The 23,057-nt window shown below is 46.7% G+C and overlaps 1 long non-coding RNA gene across 1 annotated transcript; it reads left to right on the top strand.

Annotated features, from left to right (window-relative positions):
• Positions 1 to 1,605: 1,605 nt before the first annotated feature.
• Positions 1,606 to 22,199, top strand: LOC141411027 (uncharacterized). The gene is made up of 3 exons (XR_012435897.1): positions 1,606 to 1,878; positions 13,369 to 13,510; positions 20,949 to 22,199. It is a non-coding gene; the product is annotated as an uncharacterized lncRNA (long non-coding RNA).
• Positions 22,200 to 23,057: the final 858 nt, after the last annotated feature.

Raw genomic sequence — 23,057 nt, 5'->3', positions numbered from 1 at the left:
GTGTTGGGCTCCATTATAAAACCTCCATAAGCCAGCTGGGTGCCTGTGGCAGAGAGCTTGTCCTTTCTGCCCTCTGCCTGTCTTGGAAATGGAGACAGTCACTTGCCTCAAGAGAGGCTGGAAATTAAGAGAACTGGGGGAATGGAAGGTAAGACATGCCTTCCCTCTGGGGGCTGGCAGGGTGAGATGGGCTGAGAAAAATGGGTGCATGAGGGAGCTGTGGAGCAATGGACTGTGGACAGCGGGATGGGATTGATTTAAACAGAGTTAAAGGCAGTCTTCCTAGTAGGCAGCTGGGAGGTGAAACCAGTTGATGTTGAATAGAGAAATGACCATGCCTGCCCATGGCTTGCCTAGAGAGTCAGTGAGGACATGACAGCAGATGGGAGGGTGTGAGGTGGCTTGTGAGTGAGTGTCCCAGTAGAAGGAATGGCTGACGTGTAATTGAGATTCCCTTCCGGGTGGCTGGCTGGTCTCATGAGAGTGATGGGAAAATGACAGTGCTACTGCCTGGAAGGTCGGGAAGGAAGTGGACTGATGAAGGCAAAGTCGTGACATGCCTTCCCTTCACATGGAGAGGTTGAAGTGGGTTGGAGAGACATCAGAAAATGACATCTTTTTCATGCTTGGTAGGGTCAACTGGGTTCGTGAGAAAAGAAATCTCTACCTGGAGCCTCATGGCTAGTTTGATAAGGTTCTTTGATAGAAGATGCACATGATGGCCCCTTTCTGTGGGGTTGTTGACAGGGTGAAGAGGGTTGAAAGGATGTGGAGGTTAGTACAATGCTTTCCTCTTTTGTAGTTGGAGGATGACGTGAATTGAGAAAATGTGGATATTTGATAGTGCCTGTCAGCAAGGACAGGCAGACACGACGTCTCAGGGGTTTTCCTTACCTCTTTCCTAGTGCTGTCATGTTGGCTGCTACAGCTCCTGTCATTACATATTCACCTTGCCAAGTGACAGGCAAAGAGTGGTGACTGATTTCGCCTTTCTTTAGTTGAAAAGATTGTCCCAGACATCACCTGCCTCCTTCAGTGGACACTCTCTCAGACCCTACTGGCCAGAACTGACTCAGACAGCTCCTTTTCCCCAACAATCCTGTAAGTGGGAAGAGGAGGACCACAACTGTCCTGCTTCCAGGCCTGGCTCACTCTCTGGGGAGAGAGACACTAGAACAATTTATATTTTGCTTATTGGTGACACTGCCCTTCAGGGCAGAGGAAAGAGATTGCTGGGGAAATGCCAACCTTTGGAACAAAAGGCAAGGAGATTGACGACCAAAGTCCAAGCACAGAATGGATTGTCCTGTAGATGTAGCAGTCACAAAAAATGACGACAGGATGTAGTAACACCAGCAAGCTGGGCTAAAGTCTCTGCCGATGACTGCAGTGACAGCGCAGACGCGGGGTACTGCGCAGGACCTCTGGTAGGTGTGTATTTAGGAGCAGTTATTTTCCTGTTCTCAGATGGCAGCCTACTGCCTGTGTGGCCCTGAAACCTTGAAGTGAAGCCCATTCCTCCTCCTTGCACGGGCTGGCCTCCTGCGTGTGGCCCCAGGCCACTGACGGCCACCCATCCTCCTCTTGGTCTTCCTTTCCGTGATGACCAGGGTCCACCCCCGAAGCCATAGCAACAGAAGGCGATTGGCCGCAGCAGTCTCTTTAGTCCGTCAGGGTCGCCATGGAAACGGGAGGCGGAGTTCCGATGGGGATGCCTGGTGACTGTGATTAAGACTCGCCCCACACCCACTTGCTGCTGGGCAGGGCAGTGGAGGGGCAAGGGAGCAGGGCATGACGTCAGGCGGCCAAGGTGGGAACCATCTGCTGATTGGCTAGCAGGCATGCGCGGTGGCTACGCCCCCCATTATGAAGCAGCTGGTGGGTATAAAAGGCGGTGCAGGCTGGGGGCACCGTGTAGAGGTTGTCGTTTGTCCTCCGTGTATCCATGGTCTGTCCTCTGTCCTCGGTCTAGCCTTTCTATCCACAGTCTATCCACCGTGCCCTCCGAGCCACCTGGTCACCAGAGCCCCGCAGTATATCACTCCCCTAGCCCTGGCCCTGCTGGCCTCCTGGTACCCAGGCAGTGCCCATAGCCAAGAGGTGGCTCCAGCAGCCAGAATCCTGAATGGTTGCAGCATCGTCACCCAGAACAGAAACCAATGCCACCAGCTTGGGTGACAAACATCATTGCTTGGAGGGACCAGGTCAGGGTTTGTGGAAGAGGAAGAGGCTACCTGCTCCAACAGGACCAGGGGTGGACACCTTTGCAGGGACTCCAGCCTGCTGTCCTGCTCGCTCTTCTCAAACCTGTTTCTCTTGAATGGCCTTCTGTCAGAGGGATGGAAGCATGGATGACCATGAAAACCCAACCTGACCTTGAAGAGTTGTCCAAAGGATTGAATCACCTTGGTAAAGGTGGTTAGGCCTGGCATGATGGCACACACCTGTAATCCCAGCACTTGGGAGGCTGAAGCACAGGAATTGAGACCGGTCTGGGCTACTCAAAAAATATCAACTAACTAAACTAAACTAAAAGAGTCTGTTAGAATTTGAGAACACCTTAAATTTATAAAAAGCGGAATTTAACTCTCTAAAGAGGTAGCTCTATTACAGAGAGCCACTGAGGTTTGCTCAGCATGCTTGATGGTGGGAGAGTTTGCTTCTTACCTGGAGGTCTCAGGGGGTGCATTTACAGAACGCACGGGATGACCAGGTCTCTGTAGACACTTCGGGAGATGGCAGGGGGGACAGTGGGCAAGTTTCAGGGAGACTGGGCCCTGAGCATAGCATCAAGAGGAGCACAGGGGAGGGGTAACCCATTGCTCAGGGAGAAGTACCCAAAATTAGGGGAGGCAGAGGCGTTGGGGGGCAGTGGTAGGAGGAGGCTCCTTTGAGACTCATGATGTATACACTAGAGTTAAATGCTTGGGTTAAAATAAGAAGGAAGTTCCCGGGTGACGCATGTACCCAGGAAGTGAGGGAGAGCTGTCTCGAGGCCTGGTGGGAGCTGAGTTGTCTCATTTTGCAGTTCGGTGGGTCTTGACATTGGTACTTGGGCATCAGCAAGCACAGTGCTGTGAGCCTCTCATGGCTGAGCACAGAGCCTATCACCGTGGGAAACACATCAATACCGACTCAGTTGCTCTGTAAGCTTCTTACATAGATGGGCTTATTTAGAACTCAAACAAGCTGGAGAGCTGTCCCAGCAGACCAGAAGCAGGGAGGTTGAGTGCATAGGATTCCTGCCTAACCATTTCTTCCCAAGACCTCACAGCAAGTTTATGGCAAGATTGGGTTTGGACCTAGATGTTATGGATCAAAACTCCACCCACTTACCACCCCCATCCAGTGGAACCACTGGGTCTAGACTCTGCAGGGCTGCAGTCACAAGTGCTTTCTCAGTGTTGGGTTCATAGGCAATGCAGCAAATGGGAGGGATGAGAGCAGGGCTGAGAATGAGGCCCCAAGCGGGTTGGGGTGAGGTGAGTGCAGCAGGTGGAGAAGACCACGGGAGGCAATAGTGAGTGGCAAACCAGGTAAGAGTCACTGAAAAAGCTGGACTGGGAGGAGAGCATGAATGCAGGGGGACCTGGACAAGATGAGCCAAGTCTGAGCAGTTTCCAAGCATGTCTGGAAGGGAGCATGAGAGGATCAGTGGAGTCCAGGAAACAGGGCTGTGGGGAGAAGTGGCTTAGAGCTGGTGTGGACAAGTGTGGATCTGGTGGTGAAATATCATTTGGAGGGAGATCACTGGTGCGGGGAAAGGAGTAGGAGGTGCAGTTTGAGGAAGGACACAGGGTAAGTGAGTGAGGTTGGGACGGGCCTCATCATTTCTCACAGCTGGACCCCTGCGGTCACTCTTGTAGGACAGAGGGGTAGGACAATGTGTTCATCTGAGGAAGGTTTTGATTTATTTTTTTCCTCGTCCAAATAAATCAGCTGTGAACATCTGAACACAGGTTTTTATGTGGTCATGTTTCCAGTTCTCTGGGATAAATGTCTAGCAGTGTGACTGCTGGGTTGTAGGGTAAGTGGATGTTTAGCTTTTTAAGAGGCTAGCAAATGATCTCACCAGAGTGGCTGGTAACACGTCCTGTCAACACGTGCCATTGTCTGCACTCAGTTGTAAGATGCTTTGTTTCTGTCACTCTCCCTGACGGCGGGTAGTATCGAACACCTTCTCGTGCTCATTGGCCTATTCTCTATGGGGAAATATCTCCCCATGTGTTGGGCCCATTTTCTATTTGGGTATTTTATTTTATTTTTAACTGTTGGCTTTTTCTTCATGTACTCTTGATACAAGTCCTTATATCCATGTCTGGCAAATTTGTTCTTCTAATGTGTGCCTCATCTTTTCGTACTCCCCATAGGATGTTTAATGGGGCAAATGATTTTAACTTTGGCAAAGTCTTAGTTTATCTGATGTTTTATCTTATTGATTGTGCTTTGAAGAACTCTTGACCGAGCCCTATGTCCTGAAGATCCTCTCCTGTGCATCTTTCTAAACGTTTTATAGCTTTACATTTTGTTTAAATCTATGCTATGATCAATCTGAGTTAATTTTTGTTTGTCATGGTATTTTTGTGTAGCCTTGTTGTTTTGTTTCTGTTTTCTGCTTGTGGTTGTCCAGTTGCTGGACACCATTTTTTGCAAAGGCCATCCTCTCCATATAAGATTGATTTTTTACCTTTGTCAAAAATCACTTAGTTGTAGAGTGAAGGTCTACTTCTGGGCACTCTGTTGTGTGACATTGATTGTGTGTCTTTTCTTCTACCAACACCATAAAGTCTTGCTTGCTGTGTAACAAATCCACACCTTTAATTCCTTTTCAAAAGTGTTGTAACTGTCCTAATTCCTTTGCATTTCTACACAAACTTTAGAATAACCTTGTGTACATCTATAAAACAAAACCAGCATTTATATGCATTAAACCAGCATATCCGTCTGAAAGACTTGAGGTCTTTGCTGGGTTTAGTCTTCCAACCCATGTCAGTCTCTGCACTTACTTAGAGCTTTGATCCTTTCATCAGTCCTATGTGCAACTATGTACACTTCATCATGTTTGTTAATGACTAGTCCTTTAGTGATTAGAAAGGGTGTTATATTTTATGTTTGTCATTGCTAGTCATAGAAATACAAATGATTTTCATTGTTTTGTACCCTGCAATCTTGCTGAACTGGTTTTTTTTGTTTGTTTGTTTGTTTTGTTTTGTTTGTAGATGCCTTGGGATTTTCTACAGAGACAATCATGCTATCTGCACAGAGGGGATAGTTTTACTTTTCCAAACTGTTTTCCCCACACCTCCTTTGTCTGATTGTGCCGACTAGGTTTTCAGCTTTATGCTGAATGAAAGTGGAGAGAGAAGATATCTTTGCCTTATTTCTGATCTTTGGATGAAAGAAGTCAGTCTTTCCCCATTAAGGGTCAGGTCAGCTCTAGGTTTTTAATACATGTTCTCTTATCAAGTTGCATTTTTTTTTTGTGGGACTGGGGTTTGAACTCAGGGCCTACATCTTGACCCACTCCACCTGTCTTTTTGTGATGAGGTTTTGGTTTTTTGGTTTTTTTGTTTCAAGATAGGGTCTCATGAACCTTTTGCCTGGCCTGGCTTTGAACCATGATCCTCCTGATCTCTGCCTTCTGAGTAACTAGGATTACAAGTGTGAGCCACCAGTGCCTGGCTGCATACTTAATTTTTTAAAAGATCATGAATTTGTGTTGCATTTATCAGGTGCTTTTCTGCCCCAATTGATGTGCTCTTGTGATTTTTCTTTTTAGCCTGTTGCTATGGTGGACTATATTGATCAGTTTTCAAATACTAAACCAGTCTTACATCCCTGAAATAAACACCACTTGTTCATGGTGTATGATTCTTTTTATAATTTTCTAATACTACCTGTCAACATCACAGAGTTTTTGACCTTTCTATTAATGAGGGATCTTGTCAGTTTTTAATTTTCTATGTTACCTTTGTCAGGTCCTGGATTCATACAATAACTTGGGAAGTGTTCTCTTCAACTTTCTGGAGATGTAGAATTGTTAATTCTCCCTTAAGCATTTTAAAGAATTCTCTAGTGAAATAATGTAGCTTGGAGATCACCTTTTTGGGAGCTTCAAAATGTCAACTTCAATCTCTTTAATAGTTAAGGTACTGAATGGGTGCAGTGGTTCAAGCCCACAACCCTACAATGTAAGGCTATTCAGAATTGTCACAACATATTCCACCCCATACAATGAATATATGCTAATAAAAATTTTAAAAAGTTCACAGTCCTAGCTAAGTGGGAGGCAGAGATTGGGAGGACTGCAGTTCCAGTTAAGCTCTGGAAAAAAAGTTCCCTAGACCCCATCTCAACCCTCAACCAGTGGCTGGGTATGGTGGCAGGTACTTACCATCCAAGCTACATGGGAAAAGCAAAAGTAGGAAGATCACAGTCCAGGATGACCTAGGCATAAAGTCTCAAAAATAGCCAACACAAAAAAAGGCTGGCAGAGTGGCTCAAACCATAGAGCACCTGCCTAGCAAGCATGAGGCCCTGAGTTCAATCTCCAGCACCACAAAAAAGTATGGTACCAAAATCATCTAATTCATCTGCATAGTGGTTGGTGCTTTTTAGAATGTTGTCCATTTCACAGAGGGCACCAAGCGTGTCTGTGCAGAGCATTCTCTCATGACTTCTTTGATGTCCACAGTCTTGGGCCAGCCATCATCTCCTCCATCATCCCTAGAATTGATCATTTGTGTCTTCTGTTTATCAGTTTCTTGAGTGCTATGCATTGATTTTTCTCTTTTTCCTCCTTTTTATCTCCTTCCTTCTGTGTGTGTTGGGTTCATTTTGCTCTTTGTCTAGTTTCTTAAGGTAGAATTTTCCATTATTGATTTGAGACTTTTGTTCTTTTTCGTTTCTATGTGTTGGGGATTCCTTATATATATATTTTTTAGTTTGATTCCATTGTGATTCAAGAATGTGGTCTATATGGCTTCAGTTCTCTCAAATTTGTTCTCGTTCTCTCAAATTTGTTCTCGTTTCCTATAACCCGGGATCCTGCCTATCTTGTAATTGTTCTGCAGACTCTGGAATAGAACGTGTGTTCTGCTGACATCGGGGGACTGTTCAACAAACGCCAGTTAGATGTATGGTATTATTGAGCTTTTCATGTATCTTTGCTGGTTTCTTTTAAAGCTGTTGTGCTGTTTGTTGAGAGAGTTGTGTTAAAATGTGTGGTTATGATTCTAGTTCTATTCTCATTTCTACCAGGTTTTGCTTCGTGGATTTTCAGTTTTGTTGTGTGCACTTTAGGATTGCTGTGTCTTCTTGGCTGAATTATCCCTTTGTCGTGGTCTCTGGCTATTTTTCTTGCTCCCCAAACTAATTTATCTGATTTTAACATAGCCAACCCTACCTTCTTTTGATGAATGTTTACATGGCATGTATTTTTCCAATCATTTCCTTCAAATCCACCTATATTTATATGTTTGAAGTAAGTTTTTGGTAGACAGAATGTAGCTGGCTTAGGTGTTTTAATCCACTCTGCCTCTTCTTACTTAGGTCATTTAGAATCTTTAAAGATAGTTTTACTGAATATAGAATTCTAGGTTCCTAGTGCTTACTCTTAATACGCCATGGCTTTTGATGAAAAATCTGTCACTTCGACGTGGTTTTTGTTTTCCCCTGTGGGTAAAAGGTCATTTCTCTCTCCTTGCTGTCAAGGTTTCTCTTAGCCATTGGTTTTCAATAGTTTGGTAAGTGTGTGTTGTTTTATTCTTCCTGGGCTGCCATTACAGTACATCACAGACTGTGTGGCTTAAACAACCATGTATTTCCACACATCCTGGAGGAAGGACATCTGAGGTCAAGGTGCCCACACAGTTATGGGTGGGCTGTTGTAAGGACTTTGGTCTCGGCTTGCAGACAGTGGTTGCCTTCCTGCTGTGTCCACAGATGGTGGGAAGAGCCTCTTCTTATAAGGGCACTGGTGTCATCGTGGGGATGCTGTCATGACCTCATCTATGCCTGATGACACCCAAAGGCCCCATCTCCAGATGCTATCGCATGGGGACTAGGGATGCAACATATGGATTTGAGGGGTGCAAAATTTGATTTCTACCTTGTTCTTGGTGTAGGTTTCTTTGGGATTTCTTGTTTTTTGGTGAGGGTTTCTTTGGTATTATCCTGTTTGAGTTTTGCTCAGTTTGTTGAATCTTTAAGTTGGAGGAGGGTTGGTTTTGGCAAATTTAGGAGATTATTAGTCATTTGTTGCTGAAATATTTTCTTCATTTCCATTTTTTTCATTTCTCATTTTGGGGTTGCAGTGACACAGATGGTGTGGACTGGCTGGCTGAAATAGTTAGCAGAAATACCAGGCTTTCTAAAAATTAAGTCGAGGTGGCTTCATCTCACAAGCACACGGGACTGTGCTCATTTGTGTGTCCTCCACAAGCCTCCAAGGGAATGGGGCATGGGGTAAGCATGGAGGATGGAACAGCTGGGCTCTGCCGTGGGCTGTGTGGTGAAGTTGGACACACACTCCCTGTCCACTCACCCAATATCTGCTTGAGAGTGACCTCTGCCCTTGTCCCCATCTTGTGATCACCTCGTTTTGAATCCCAAAGCCTGTGTCCCTCTTCCCATGCCAGTCAGGAGTAGTTGTATGGTCCTCAGACAACCACATCCGCAGTCAGCAGTGTCTGTCACCTAGGGAAGCAAGGAGGGAGGCATGGCAGGTAAGCAGAGGAAAGGGTGGAGGCACCTGAGCCCTTCCTGGAGGACTGCAGACCCCAGAACTTACTTAATGAACTCAGGAGCCAGGGAAAGAGTAGGGGGATCTGTGTCCTACAAGAACTAAGACTCAACTCCACCCCATCAGGGGTAGATCAGAGCCTCCCAGGATCCAAGCATCCCAAAGAGGCTTGGTGCTGCTGCCCTGGTCCTAGGATAACAGAGTGCTCCACATACAGGGCTCTTGCCTTCAGAATGGGCCAGAGCTGTGGGCATCCTGGTGACAGGAGGTGAGCTGAAGATAGTTCTGGAAACAGCTACAAGAAACCTGTGTCGAGCCACCCACCACCCTCTTCAAAGGGACATGATCCTCAGGTTGGGCCAGGGGCTGTGGAGCTGGCTCAGCCTCACGTGAGCACTCAGTTATTTAAAAGAATGGGGAAGGAAGTTTGCACAGATCTAGAGCTGTGTCCTTACCATCTCTAGCCGTGTTCATCAAAGCTGACAGACCACAAAGACCACCATCTGTCTACTTAAAACAAAGGTGACAGTGACACCAGGATGTGGGAGGAGGTAAAAGAAGCCTGTGTGCAGCAGTGGCTAAGGGGCACGGGAGTGAGCGAGAGGGTCGAGCACAGCCCGGACAGGGCTGGCTCCTCCCATGCCTAAGTCTCTGCAGCACAGGGGCCTACATAGCTGGAGGCCAAAGGCCAGCTTTTAAATGCCATAGCTGTGTGTTTGAGCTGTGTCTGGCCCACAGGGCCCCAGTGTTAGTCACCTGAAGGCCTTGCACTCACATCTGCTACTAGGCAGAGAGATGACATACACACACACACACACACACACACACACACACACACAGGGAGCCCAGGGGCTGAATCTCCAACCTCAAGGCAAGAAAATGTGGAAACACTTCACTCACCCAGTGTGTGCCCACCCCTGTGTGTTCCTTCACCAAAATAAAAGAGGAAGGGGATGGAAAATGAATGGAAGGTTAAACAAATTGCTTGCTCTCTTAACGGTCAGGTATATTAGTCTGTTTTCCATTGCTGTAACAAAATGCCTGGGGCTGGGTACTATATAAAGAACGGGGTTATTTAGCTCTTGGTTTTGAAGGCTGAGTATTCACGTTCTAGCTGGACACTAGAAGTGCTGCAAGTTCTAGCAAGGGCACCTCTGACTGTGTCTTATCTGGTAATGACATCATAATGGGAGCATGTGTGTGACGGAGCGGGGGAGAGGTCACACAGCAAGACAGGAAGCCAGAGAGCAATTCAGTGGTCAGGCATGCTCTTTTATGACCACCGTAACAGCTCAGGTTCTCAGGAACTCACTGGATTCCTTCCAAGGACAGAGTCACCAATGACCTAACCATCTCCCACTGGGCCTCTCCTCTTAAAGTTTCCACTTCCTCAACACCACCACACTGGAGATCCAGCCTCCAGTACCTGAACCTGATGGATTTACCATCACAGGTAAATGTTTTAACAACTGTAGCATTGGAGAAGTGTGTCCGACTTCACCCTACTGCACCACACGGCCCACGGCAGAGCCCAGCTGTTCCATCCTCCTTGAGCACTCAGTGTGGATGCTGAGTGTCCCCCAAAGGTCCATGAGTTCAAGGTTCCAGACTCAATGTGGCACTATTGGGAGGTGGCAGAACCTTTAAGAGGTGGGGTCTGGTGGTCTTCAAGTCATTGGGGGCATGTCCTCTAAAGGGACTGTGTGGCACAGTGATTCACGTTTTTAATCCCACCTACTCAGGAGATAGAAGATAGACCAGAGAGGACCCTAACATCAGAGGGTCCCAACAGACCAGATCTGGCCACAGGTTCCCAGGAGGAAATGGAAGAAGTAATGGTGAATTCAGTAGAGCTATATTGGGAAAGACCAGAGGAACCAAGCGTGCTCAGTCCTGTCTTCAGGGGGGCTAACGAGAGCTTTGCGGTTACACAGGAAAGGAAGAAGACGGACATGGATGGTTAAGCAGTCTTGGTCAAAATTGGGTCTAGTTGATCATTATCCCCAGGTGACCTTTAACTGTCAGAATAAAATATTTTTGAAAAAGAAAAAAAAACAAAAACTTCCAGTCCCTTTGCCCAGATATTTTGAAAGGTACGGCGTTTCCTTAGGGTTCTCTGGGAGGCGTTGGGCAGAGAAGAACAAGGTTGGGGCAGAGACAATTAGCATAGTGCCTAGAAGCTTCCTCTCCCAACTCCCACTCATGGTCCCAAAGTGTCAGTATTTATATGCATGCATTTCCATTTGCTTTTCCAGAGCAATTCATTCGTGTAAACAAATGACCTTGGCAGGAGCCATGACACACTTCCACATGTCAAATTGTCATTTCGTGCACACAGGGAAGGACTGGTCCACCTGCAGGGGCCCTGCAGGTCTGGACCCCATGCACTGGGCCCCCATTAGCACGACCACAATGAGGTACCAGACACTGAACTGGCATCAGGCTGGGCCTGCGTCCTTCAAGATGAAGTCACAGCTTCTGTGACTTTGGCACAGAAGTCTAAGAATTAGAGTTGCCTTTTGGTCACATCTGGAAACACTGACAAGACACTGTTCAACCACAAAGAGGACAAGGACACAGTCACTCCCTTGTAGTGCTGCAGGATCACACTGTGAGGACAGAACGCCAGGCATCTCTGGAATTCCATCTCCAGATGTCCCAAGGACACTTAGGGATCATCTCAAGTAAATATCCTGTTGTTTGAAATATTTTCAATTCCCGGTATCTTTTGCTGTTGGAGGTCCTTTATCACTCCATACAAATTTGAGGATCTGCTTCTCTCTCTCTCTCTCTGTCTCTCTGTCTCTCTCTCTCTGTCTCTCAGCAGTACTACGGTTTGAACTCCAGGCCTCCTTGTGCTTGCTAGGCAGGTACTTACCACTTGATTCACATCCCAGCCCTTTTTGCTTTAGTTATTTTTCAGTTAGGGTCTCCCACTTTTGCCTGGGACTGAGGCTGAGATCCTCCTACTTCTGCCTCCCACAACACTGCGATTACAGATGTGTACCACCACACCATGCTTGTTCTTTGAGATAGGGTCTTGCTAACTTTTTGCTCAGCCTGGCCTCAAACTGCAATCCTCCCGCTATTATCCTCCTCAGAAGCTTGTGTTCTGGGTGTGAGCCGCCGTGCCGGCTATGTGTGATCCTGAACTCATTTATCAGCTCTATTATCTTTCTTGTGAGTTCTTGGGCTTTCTACATAAAAAATCACATCTGCAAACAGAGATAGCTTTGCCTCCTTCTTTCCGATTTGGACGCTTTTATTTCTTTTTCTTGTCTATAGCTCTGAGTAGGACTTCCAGTAAAATTTTGAATAGCAGAGGTGAAATTATAATAGAGACGTGGAGGCTGCTTTTGCTAAAAAAAAAAAAAAAAAAAGCTAAAACACTGACGCCTTTGGGCCTGCAGATGGATGGTGATGGTGGACAGCTCACACAGGACAAAAGCTAGGCATCTTGAAGTTTGGGTCTGACTCCTGCTTAGTTCTGTCCATCACATGAGGAGTGAGTCTGCCCCCTCCAACATGGAAGCACCAAGACAAGAGCAGCTCAGATGTTTTCAAGATTTGCGGGCACATCAGAACCCACAGACACTCAGCCACCAGCTTTTGCCTCCTGTTCCAGACAACTGGGATGGTACTTCTAAGTCCCCAGTCATTGTCCTCAACAGCAGCAACTTTCTTATCCCTGACACAAAGTGGCCACCCGGGGATAATGGTCAACCAGACCCAATTTTGACCAAGACTGCTTAACCATTTGTGCCTGCCCTGCTTCTTTCCTGTGTAACCGCAAAGCTTTTGCTGGCCCCACCGAAGACAGGACTGAGCACACTTGGTCCCCTGGTCCTTCCCAGTATAGCTCTACTGAATTCATTCCTCTCCCACTTCAACCCTACTTTTTCTATTTTATTTTGGGGGCGTGTGGCCAGATCTGGTCAGTTGGGATCCCTCGAGGTCAGGGTCCTCTGTGGCCTGGGACTTCAGTGACAAAAGCAGGTATCCATACCTTGTTCCTGATCCAAGGGAGAAGCCCTCAGTCTTTCTCAACTGTTAGCTGTAAGTTTTCATAATACCCTTTATCACAGTGAGGAATTCCCCCTTGGTTCTTAGTTTTCTGTTTTTGTTTTTTGAGTTTTTTTGTTTTTTTTTTTTTTTTTTGTCATGAAAGGATGTTGGATTTTGTCAGATGCCTTTTCTGTGTCATCGAGATGGTTATGTGGGTTTTGTCCTTCATCCTATTAATGTAGTGCTTTTACATTAACTGATTTTCCTGAGTTGATGCACCTTACATTATTGGATAAATCCTACTTGGTCATGATGAGTAATCCTTTTAATAGGCTGTGGAAATTCGATTTGTGTTATGGTTTGGATATGAATTGTTCCCCCAAAAGGCTCATATTCAAAGCTTGGTCCCGAGTTGGTGGATCCATCCTTGAGAGGTGACTGGATCGTGACCCAATCAATTAATTAATCCACCGATGGATTCATAATTTGATGGCATTATTGGGAGATGATGGAGACTTTTGGAGGTGGGACGTGGTTGGAGGAATAGGTCAGTGAGGGCAGGTCCTTGTGGGCTGTATCTGTCTCGTCCTGGCCCCTCTCTCATGTCTCTTTGCTTCCAGTTCAACATGAGGCGAGCAGCCCTTCTCCATCACACCATCTCCACCATGACACCCTGCCTCACCTCCAGCCAGCAACAACGGGGGCGGCTGACCGGGGATGAAACCTCTGAAACTGTGAGCCAGAACCAATCATTTTTCTCCGGTACCTGTCGCAGTGACTGACCCAATCTGCTACTACTTTGTTGAGGGTTTTTGCTTCTAGATCCGTGCGGATATGGTCTATAACTTTCTCGAGATGTCTTTTCCTGGCTTCGGTGGTGGGGTAGTACTGGCGGCACAGCATGAGTGCTTTGATGTTTTGGAAAAGTTTGAGAAGGAGCAGTGTTAATTTTCCCAATGTCTTTTTGCTGGGAGGTTTTTAATACAGACTCAGTGCCTTTGCTTCTTACAGGACAGCTGGGATTTTTCTACCTCTTGAGCCAGGCTGGGTCCCTGCGTGTTTTAAGGAATGGGCCTACTTCCCCGTTAGCTAATTTGCGGGAGGCCAGCTGCTGCCGTCGCTAGCCGTACTTCCTGTCTCCGTAAGGTGGGCTGCAATGTCCTCATCCTGCCTGGGTTTGGACATTTTTGTATCTTCTCTCTTGTTCTCTGCCAGTCGAGCAAAATATTTGTCAGTTTTGTTGACCCGTTCTACAAAACCGCCTTTGGCTTTTCTCTTTTTCCCTGTTTTCCGTAACTTGACCCCTGCCTTTACTGTTGCTTTCCTTCCACTGGCTTTGGGTTCAGTTTGTTGTTCTTTTTCTAGCTTCTAAGAGCACCTTAGGCTATCAATTTGAGATCTTTCTTCTTTGTAACCTAGGCAGTGATGGCCGTAAGTTTCCCGTTGGTATTACTTCACTACCTCCCATAAGTTTTGGCATATTGTGTTTTCATCTCATTCATCTCCAGGAATTTCTGCCTTCCTTTACAACTTCCTCTGAGACTCATTGGTGATTTAGGGGAATGGTAGTTAACTCCCACCATTTTGTGAGTCTTCAGTTTTCCTTCTTTTATGGATTTCTAACTTGATTCTGCTGTGGTCAGAGAAGGTTCCATGTATGATATCTTTCTCATTCTATCAGGGCTTTCTTCGTGCCCTCCGTGTGGTCTGTCCTGGAGGGTGTCCCATGTGCACTTGTGTTTTGTTGTTGCTGGTAGAATGTTCTGCATGTGTCTGTTAGACCATGTAAGTAAGGTCAGCTTACTGTGTTGAAATCCTCTGTTTCTGATTTATCCCTGTCTAGGTGTTGTATCCATAATTGAAAGTGGGACATTAAAATCTCTAGCTATGAGTGTGGAACTTTCTGTTTCTCTAATTCTGTCACATTTTGCTTCAGATTTTGAGGGTCAGTTACTAGGTGTGTAAATTTTACAATTGTTATATCTTTTTTCTGTATTAAAACGTTTGTTCTTATATAATGGTCTTCTTTAGTTCCTATAAGATTTTTTTTTTCTGGTGGGACTGGGGTTTAAACTCAGGGCTTCTTGCTTGCAAAGCAGGTGCTCTACAGTTTGAGCCACACCTCCAGTCCATTTTGCTCTGGTTATTTTGGAGATGGGGGTCTCATAAAATATTTGCCCCAGCTGCCTTCAAACAGTGATCCTCCCTATCTCAGCCTCTCAAGTAGCCAGGACTGCAGGTGTGAGCCACTGGTTCCTGGCCCATAGGTTTTTTAATTTAAAATTTGTTTTGTCTGATACTAGTACAGCCACCCCTGCTATTTGCATGGATTATCTTTTTCTATCTCTTGACTATCAGTTTGCCTGTGTCTTTGGTAGAGATGGTGAAGTTGTGTGTTTCTATCCCTTCTGCCCATCTCTGTGGGTTTAAAGAGACTATGGGTGAAGAGGTGTCTTGTGTGATGCTGTTTGTTTTCACCCCGCACGGAGCTGACCCCTCACTTTCTCCATGACTGCCTCGTTTTATGTTGAATCTTTTGCACTGAAATGTTTTGCTCGAATATAATTTCCTATTGCATATCTTTGTGTTACTTTCTTTGTGGTTACCAAGGTGATTGCACGCCATATAACATCGTAAGGTTATATGCATTTATGCCAGTCTAACTATAAGAACAGAAAAACTCTGTCTCTCTACTCAGCTGCCCCCCACTCTGCTGTTGATGTCACAAATCTCAATTTTCTACCTTTCACCTAGTAACCAAAATTAACAATTGCTTTATGCTTTTTCTTTAGAATATGCAAAGTAGAGTTCTAGACCAAAACCACAATAATGGTAGCATTTGTAACTACCATTTGCCAGAGAGCTTTATTTCCTCCCATAGCTCCCAGTTATTCTCTCGCGCTCTTTGATTTCAACCTGAAATCCCTTTAGCACAGTTGAAAAAAAAGTGTGGACTACTCACCCTTTCCAACTTTGACACTTTCTACGAAGTTATTAAAGATAATTAAGGCAGCGTGATACTGACATCGAGTCAGGCACAGAGCCTGGGAGAAAGGAACACAGAACTCAAAAGGAAGCCCGTCCATTTTGACAAGAGTGCCAAGGCCACTCAACTGAGAAAGGACAGTATTTTCAACACTGGTCCTGGGAGAAGAATGCAAAAGAATGAAGATGGACCCTTCCTCACATCATGCACACAAATCAACCCACAGTGGATCAAAGACCTAACTTAAGAGCCAAACAGTCTATGAACGCTTAGAAAAACCTTGCAGAAAGTCTGGATGGTGTTGGTTTGACAAGTGCACAGACAAAGCACGGGAGGCACCAGTGGCAAAAGTAAATGAATTGATCTTCACCAAATTAAGAATTTTTTGCATGAGAAGACACTAGAGCTGGCAGAGTGGCTCAAGTAGAGCCACCTGCCTAACAAGTGTTGAAGCCCAGAGTTCAAACCCCAGAGCCACCAAAGGAAAAAAAAAAAAGACACACTAGCAAGAAAGTGGACAGACTGCCGAATGGGAGAATATATTTGAAAATTATTTATTTGATAAGGTTTGATTTTCAGAATAAATTAAGATCCTAACAACTCAACAATAACAAAAACAGCCCAATTCAAAAATAGGCGAAGGATTTGAACAGACATCTCTCCAAGCGGCCAATAAGCCATGGAAAGCTGTGCCGTCAGTCCTAATGGATTTGCCTCTTCTGGGTACTACATAAAAACAGAACATGAAATATGTGACCTTAGCATAGTTTTCCGAGGTTCATTTGCGTAACATGTGTCAGTATTTCATTTTCTTTTCATGGTTGAATAATATTCCATTATGTGGATGGGCCACCTTTTGTTGAGTTATTCATCACTGCACAGACATTGATTTTCACCTCTTGCTGCTATGACTAGAGTTGCAATGGCTTCCATGAAATCTGAACCTGTTGCTGGTTCTTGTGGGTGTGCACCTGGCAGTGGAATTGCTGGGTTATAGTGTCGCTGTGTTTACCTTCCTGGGGAGCTGCCAGGCTATCTTCCACAGCTAAGGAGGAGGGGCCCACCTTCTCCACATCCTGGTTTTTGGATTATGGCTTTCCTGGTATGTGGAAGGGGTGTCTCATTGTGATTACTCTTCCTGTGTGCTTTGTGACATTGGCCGTCTTTTCATGGCTATTGTTCATTTGTGCATCTGCTTTAGGGGAAGATCTGTTCAAGTCCTTTGTCCATTCCTTAATGAGTGGTCTGTGTTTCTGTGGTTGAGTTGTAAGAGTTGTTTATGTGTTCTGGATCCAAGTTCCTTATTAGATATAGCATTTGTAAATATTTTCTCCCACTCTGTAGTTTTTCTTTTCACTTTTGACAATGACTTTTGATGCACAAAATTCTTCAATTTTGATGAAGTCTGATCTTTCTATTTTCCATTTTGCTGCTTGTGCTTTGGGTGTTGGAGCTCAGGATCCATTGCCAAGTTGAGTAGAAGGTTACTGAGCAGTGCTTTGGCCTGGCCTCTTGTCTTCACACCCCCCCCCCCCCCGCCTGCAGCCTGATGCAGCGTTTGCAGTGCTGTGAGATCAGCCCTTGAGGAGGTGTCTCCACTGATGCCCAGGAACTGTGCACACAGCTTTCTCCTTCTTGCCTTCTCTGCTCCATTCAGCACAGCCACCCCTGCACTTCTCCAATTCCTGCTGGGTCAGCTTGGATGACCACACCCCATCTCCTCCTGCAGTGTTCCTCACACTCCTGCAGGGCACAGCCCTGGGGCTCTGCCATCAGCCGGGCTGGGCACTCCTGAGTGCAGAGCAGTCCTCACCATGGCTGTGCAGCAGCGAGTCTCCATCATCCTCCTGGAGACGACAGAAACGTTGGCTCTTGGCTGCTCAGGCTTCTCCCGCTCATGCTGCACTGCTGTGTGTCATCACCATGGTGACTGCGGTGTCCAGTGGTTCAGTGTACACGTGGTTGTCATCCGAGGAGGGCAGGCAAGAGTGAGCAGGGCAGCAGATACTGGAAGAATTAGTGGCCGAAGAAAGAATGTGTGGAGACAGAAGGCTCTACACACTGTAAGCAGAACCCATCCCTCTTGTCCTGTGCCCCTTCTGCACATGTCTTGTGGTGCCCTTGAGTGCAGACTTAGGTGGACTATGAAGTGTGGAAGCTCAGGAGGCTCTCAGCACCTAAAGATGGGTGCTGTGGGTAGGGCTGAGTGGGCCCCGAGGGCCGTGCCCCACTGTAAACCACAGTGAGCCTCACACAGGGGAAGCAGTGGAGGCTGAGAAACTCCATGGGGTCATCTCAATCATGTCATTTGCCTGTTAGCTGAGCACTTGCTGACAATGATGCACAGAAGGACAGGTACAGGCAGGGACCCACCATTGCTTTGCCTTCCAGGTACACCTCATCTATTAGCAGGTTCAAGGTAGAGTCCTGGCAGAACGTGAACATTCAGAAGTGACAGCACAGCTGGGTCACTTTGCATCGTGGCCCACATACACACAGAGTGAGGGAGACACCAGTTATTGTGTGGTGATTCTTCAAATCAGCAAAACCTCTTACATTTGCATCTAAGGTTGGCATTGAGCAGTACAAAGGTGAATGGTAATTTTGTGTGATTTAAAATTTTTTTCTCTTCAAATGAGAAGAGGCTTATTAAGTAACACCATGATAAGTCGAGAGGCCACGGAAGGAAAGGAGAAAGGTTTACATCTCAGCACGTCAATTTTGCCCCCTCCGTCGTTGGAACAAGGCGCCTGCGCTTTCACTTTACGTTGGGTTTTGTGTCTGTGTAGCTGGACCTGCTCCCTCCATGCTGGGCCAGTGGAATTCATAGGTGTGGAGAATGGGGCACATCAGAGCCTGATTACAGTCCTCCCATAGGCCCCACTGCAGCTGGGATTCTGGACACGAATCTGTTTCTGCCAAGCAATCATTACAACATGGCGAAGAGGACACACAGCAGACACACAGTGTTAGTTCTGCATAGAGCTTTAATCCACTCAATTAACACTGCAACCGGCGAGCTAAATACTGGCCTCTTACAAAGATCAGGAAACTGGGTCACAAAAGGTAAGTGGCCAATCCAACATCCCAGGCACAGGAAGTGAAACAGAAGAGCTGGGGTGGCACTCCCGTTGTGACAGGTGGAGTGGCAGAAGCTTCCCCAGTACTCTCAAGCCGTTTCCTGTTGGAAAGCAAGGCCCTGGAGAAACCCAAGGCTTCAGAAGAGCCCCCAGCCGCTGGCTTTGTATGTGTCAAGAGGCACAAGGAGTATAGGGTTGGCAGTTCTGACCCAATACCAGAGCCACACAGGGCAGGTGTCCCTTCCTGTCCACAGGTGGCAGCACCCCAGCAGGCACCTTCTGTGGTGGTGTCACTCAAGAGGCCCAGCCTTAGGCCTGCTGTCCTGTGCACATGGCAGCATGGCCACCCCATCCCTGGACTGACCATTATCTAAATGCCTCGTGTGGCTTCTGTGTTCTGCATGGAATTCTGCTCCCATGCCTCAGAGACCCAGATCTGGCTGCACTGAGGAAGTGTTTGCTGGAGAGATCATTTACTCCGACTCCTGTTCTAGCTTCCTGCAGGCATGTGTGCCCCATTTCATCCTGGGGTGCTCTGGAAGGTGATGTACCATCTGGGTTTCATAGACGTAGAGGCCAAGCCTTCATGAGGGAAGATGGGCAACTGTAGCCTCACCCAGCTTGCGGTGGCCAAGCCGGGTCTCTCACTGGTCAGTGCTCCTTTCCATGCTGCATCTGTGTGCAAACCAGAGTCAACCTTCTTAAAACGGTGTTGGAGAAGTCTTCTCTTGAGCTAAATTAAGAAAACCTTTGGGACAGTCCTGTTTATCGGAGATGAAGCTCTGACTGCAGTACTAGGAAGAAGCACACAAGAAGTTTGTCATCTGAGGCTGACAATGAAATGCCACATGGGTCCTACAGGAAATGGTGTGAGCTCCACACACAGGTCCCACCAGAGCCAGTGTGAATGGTACACATGGATCCCTCTGGAAACAGTGTGGGTTCCACACACGAGTCCTACTGGACACTGTGTTGTTCTCAGATATTCTGCGTAGGGAGGCAGCTTTCACCCTTAGTCGGCACTTGAAGGTGGTCAAGGTAGAGCTGGACCTAAGACCAGGCTGGTTGGTCAGATTTATGGAGCTCAAGCAGGGCTCAGGGAGCTTCATACCTATAGGTTCAGCAGCAGCATCAAGTTGACAGACCACTGGGAATGGTGTCCTTCCACCTTGACAAATGCCTGTCCTTAATGGTTCCACGGGCACCAGCCAGGTGAGATGGAGAATTCTAGAACTCCTTGGTGTCATGGGTTTGAGAGTGGGGTGTAGAGGGATTCCGTCCCCCCCTGCCATTGTCCTCATTACCCTCAGCTCCTTCTTGCTCTTGGGGAACATGCATGCATGGTATGGACACACCATGTCCATGTCTGTCCACACACCTTACAAACCGCTGGCCCATGGCTGCCTTTGGAGCCTAGGATGTGACATACTCCTTGTGGCATGTGATTGGGAAACGGACATGGAGAGGAAGTTCTCGTGGGCCAGAGGAAACTCTGAGGTTGTAGACACCTGAAGCATAGATGGAGCGTGTCCCCTGGGCCCTGTGGACGGACGGGACTTCCCGCCCAGCCCTTGTCCGTCAGCGCTTCCTTTTCTCCTGGCTCCATGGGAGGCGTGTGGACATATCTCCCCACCTGCCGATGCCTAGCCAAGTATGAGCTACATTGCAAATAGCATCACGCGGTGTGAATTCTCCCACAGCAAAAAGAACTAGTGTAATATAGGCTTGATCTATCAAAATACTGACCCCAGCCAGGCGTGTGGGCACACACCTGCAGTCCCTGCTACTGGGGAGACAGAGGCAGGAGGACTGAGGTCCAAGGTCCACCCAGGCAAAAACACAAGACTTTATCTGAAAAATAACTAAAAGCACAAAGACTGCGGGTGTGGCTCAAGTGGTAAATCTCCTGTCTAGCAAGCAGGAGGCCCTGAGTTCAATCCCCAGTACCACAAAGAAAAAAAAAAAAAAAAGTCCTCAACGTTGTAGTACTGAACACCTTCCACAGCAGAGAGCTCTGGGAGGGCATTTTCTCAACTTCACTCGTTCTTCTCTGCTTCATGTTTTCTATAAGGGAATTTAAAATTGCTACAAGTACCCTAGATGATTTTTCTTTTTTCTTTCTTCTTTGATACAGGATCTCACTATGTAGACCAGGCCGGCCTGTAACTCTCAACTCCCCACCTTCACCTAGGGAGTGCTAGAGCATGCGCCCCCACTCCTGCCTCAAAATTTTCTAATTAAAACTCTATGAAACTTAAGCGAGTAAAATAAATAAAAGTCTGTCATGGCACATCAGTGAGTTAGCACGAATATATCATAATTCAAGGAGTGATGATGTGAAGTGAGTAAAGTCTAGACTGAATCCTTGTCCTCAGAAAGCAGAAGGGACATTCGATTTCAGATGATAATCTTTTTTGTGTGGCGTTGGGGCATGAGTTCAGGGCCTTCACCTTGAGTCACTCCACCAGCCCTTTTTTGTGATGGGTTTTTTTGAGATAGCGTCTCATAGACTATTTGTCCAGGTTGGCTTTGAACCTTAGTCCTCCTGATCTCTGCCTCCTGAGTAGCTAGGATTATAGGCGTGAGCCACCGCTGCCCAGCTATAAATCTGTTTTTATTGTAGAAAAATTAAGTAAGAGTTGAGCGGGATATTATTAAGTGTGATGACATCCCAGTAGCTGGCAGATGGAAACCCTGGTTTGAATCGCCTTACGCTCTGCCTCTCCTCGTTCATAAAATCAACCTTTAGAGAAGACTTCTGCCTCACCTTCCCGGGAGAAGAGGGCATGTGGTTGCTTCCACTTCTGCAGAGAGCTGAGAGGAGGAACATGCCACAGGGGGAAACTGGACGTGTAACGTGCAACCGGTGTTCGTTGTCACAACTGGCTAGATGCTGGAATCCCACAGGCCCAGGCCCAGCCTTCCCACAGGTCTGTATGGCACGTGGGTGTCATATGCCAAGGCCGGGCAGAGGATTTTCTGAGAGGTCCCTCTTAGATCCAGGCTTCTGCTGAGGGCATGCTCTCTGATGACTGGGGACAGGACAGAGGGCAGAGAGGTGTCCGGAGTCATGGAAAGCAGTAACCCACAGGGTGGGCAGCTGGGCTGTGAGGCAGAGAGAGAAGCTCCATGTTTCAGGAGGCTAGTGGCTACGTGGGAAAGCCTCCAGAGACCTGGGTGTGACCCCAGGTCCTGCCGATGCAGAAGCTGTGATCCCACTTCCAAAATATTTATAGTTTGTGGTGAACTGAATCTCATTAAAGTCCCAACAGAACTCAGACCCAGATCAACTGCAAATAAATCAGTTCATCTTGTCACACAAGTGTCCTGACCAAGGAGAAAGCCCCTCCTTTTTGGCAGGTAGTATTATTTACTTCTATCTCAACAAGACTTTATCCACAATGAGTACCATAAAATAATGAATTACAAGACACATGAGGAAACAAGAAAATGTGACCCACCGAAGGAAAAAAAAGTTTGTAGAAGCAACCTTTAATTAGGTGAGCTTTACCTCAGAGGAAAGAATCAGTGAACCTGAGAATAGAAAAACATGAATTATCCAAACTGAAATACAAGGAGAAAAGTGAGTTTAAAAAGAGATCTCTGCGACAGGCATGGTGACACATGCCTATAATCTTAGCAGTCTGGAGGCTGAGGCAGGAGGATCACAAGTTTGAGACCAGGCTGGGCTAAATAGTAAGACCCTGTCTCAAAAAAACTCCAAACCACAAAAAACAACTGAGATCTGTGGGACAAGGTCAAGTGGTCTGAGTGTGTAACTTGACACCTAGAAATGCAGGAGAGGGACCAGGGAGTGACAGAACATTTGAAGAGGCGATTGGTTGATAAAAGTCAGAGAAGCTCACTGAACCCCAAGTGGGACAAACACAAGGAAAACCACTCCTCAGCACATCAGTCTGCCTAAGAAACAAAGATTAAAAGAAAAAAGTGAGGGATGAGAAAATAATTCTCAAGAGAAAAAAACGGAGACCAAAGGACAGTGGACACGTTTAAAGTACTGACTTATTAATATGTCAGGTCCAGCAGAAATGAAGGTGAACAAAGGTACACTCGTGAGAGAGCTCAGTTCCAACAGCAGGGGGGCTCAGAGCTGGAGGATGGAGTGGGTGGAGGGCTATGCTCACCTGAAGGTGAGGGTGAGGCAGGACAGTAGGGAAGTACAGTTTGGTCAAGAGAGGGTAGAGACTGACCAGATAAAATGTCATGAAAGTTCTGCCTGGGA

This window comes from Castor canadensis, chromosome 9, assembly GCF_047511655.1.
Source record: "Castor canadensis chromosome 9, mCasCan1.hap1v2, whole genome shotgun sequence".
Taxonomy (NCBI): Eukaryota; Metazoa; Chordata; class Mammalia; order Rodentia; family Castoridae; genus Castor; species Castor canadensis.
This window is presented reverse-complemented; position numbering and strand designations above follow the sequence as displayed.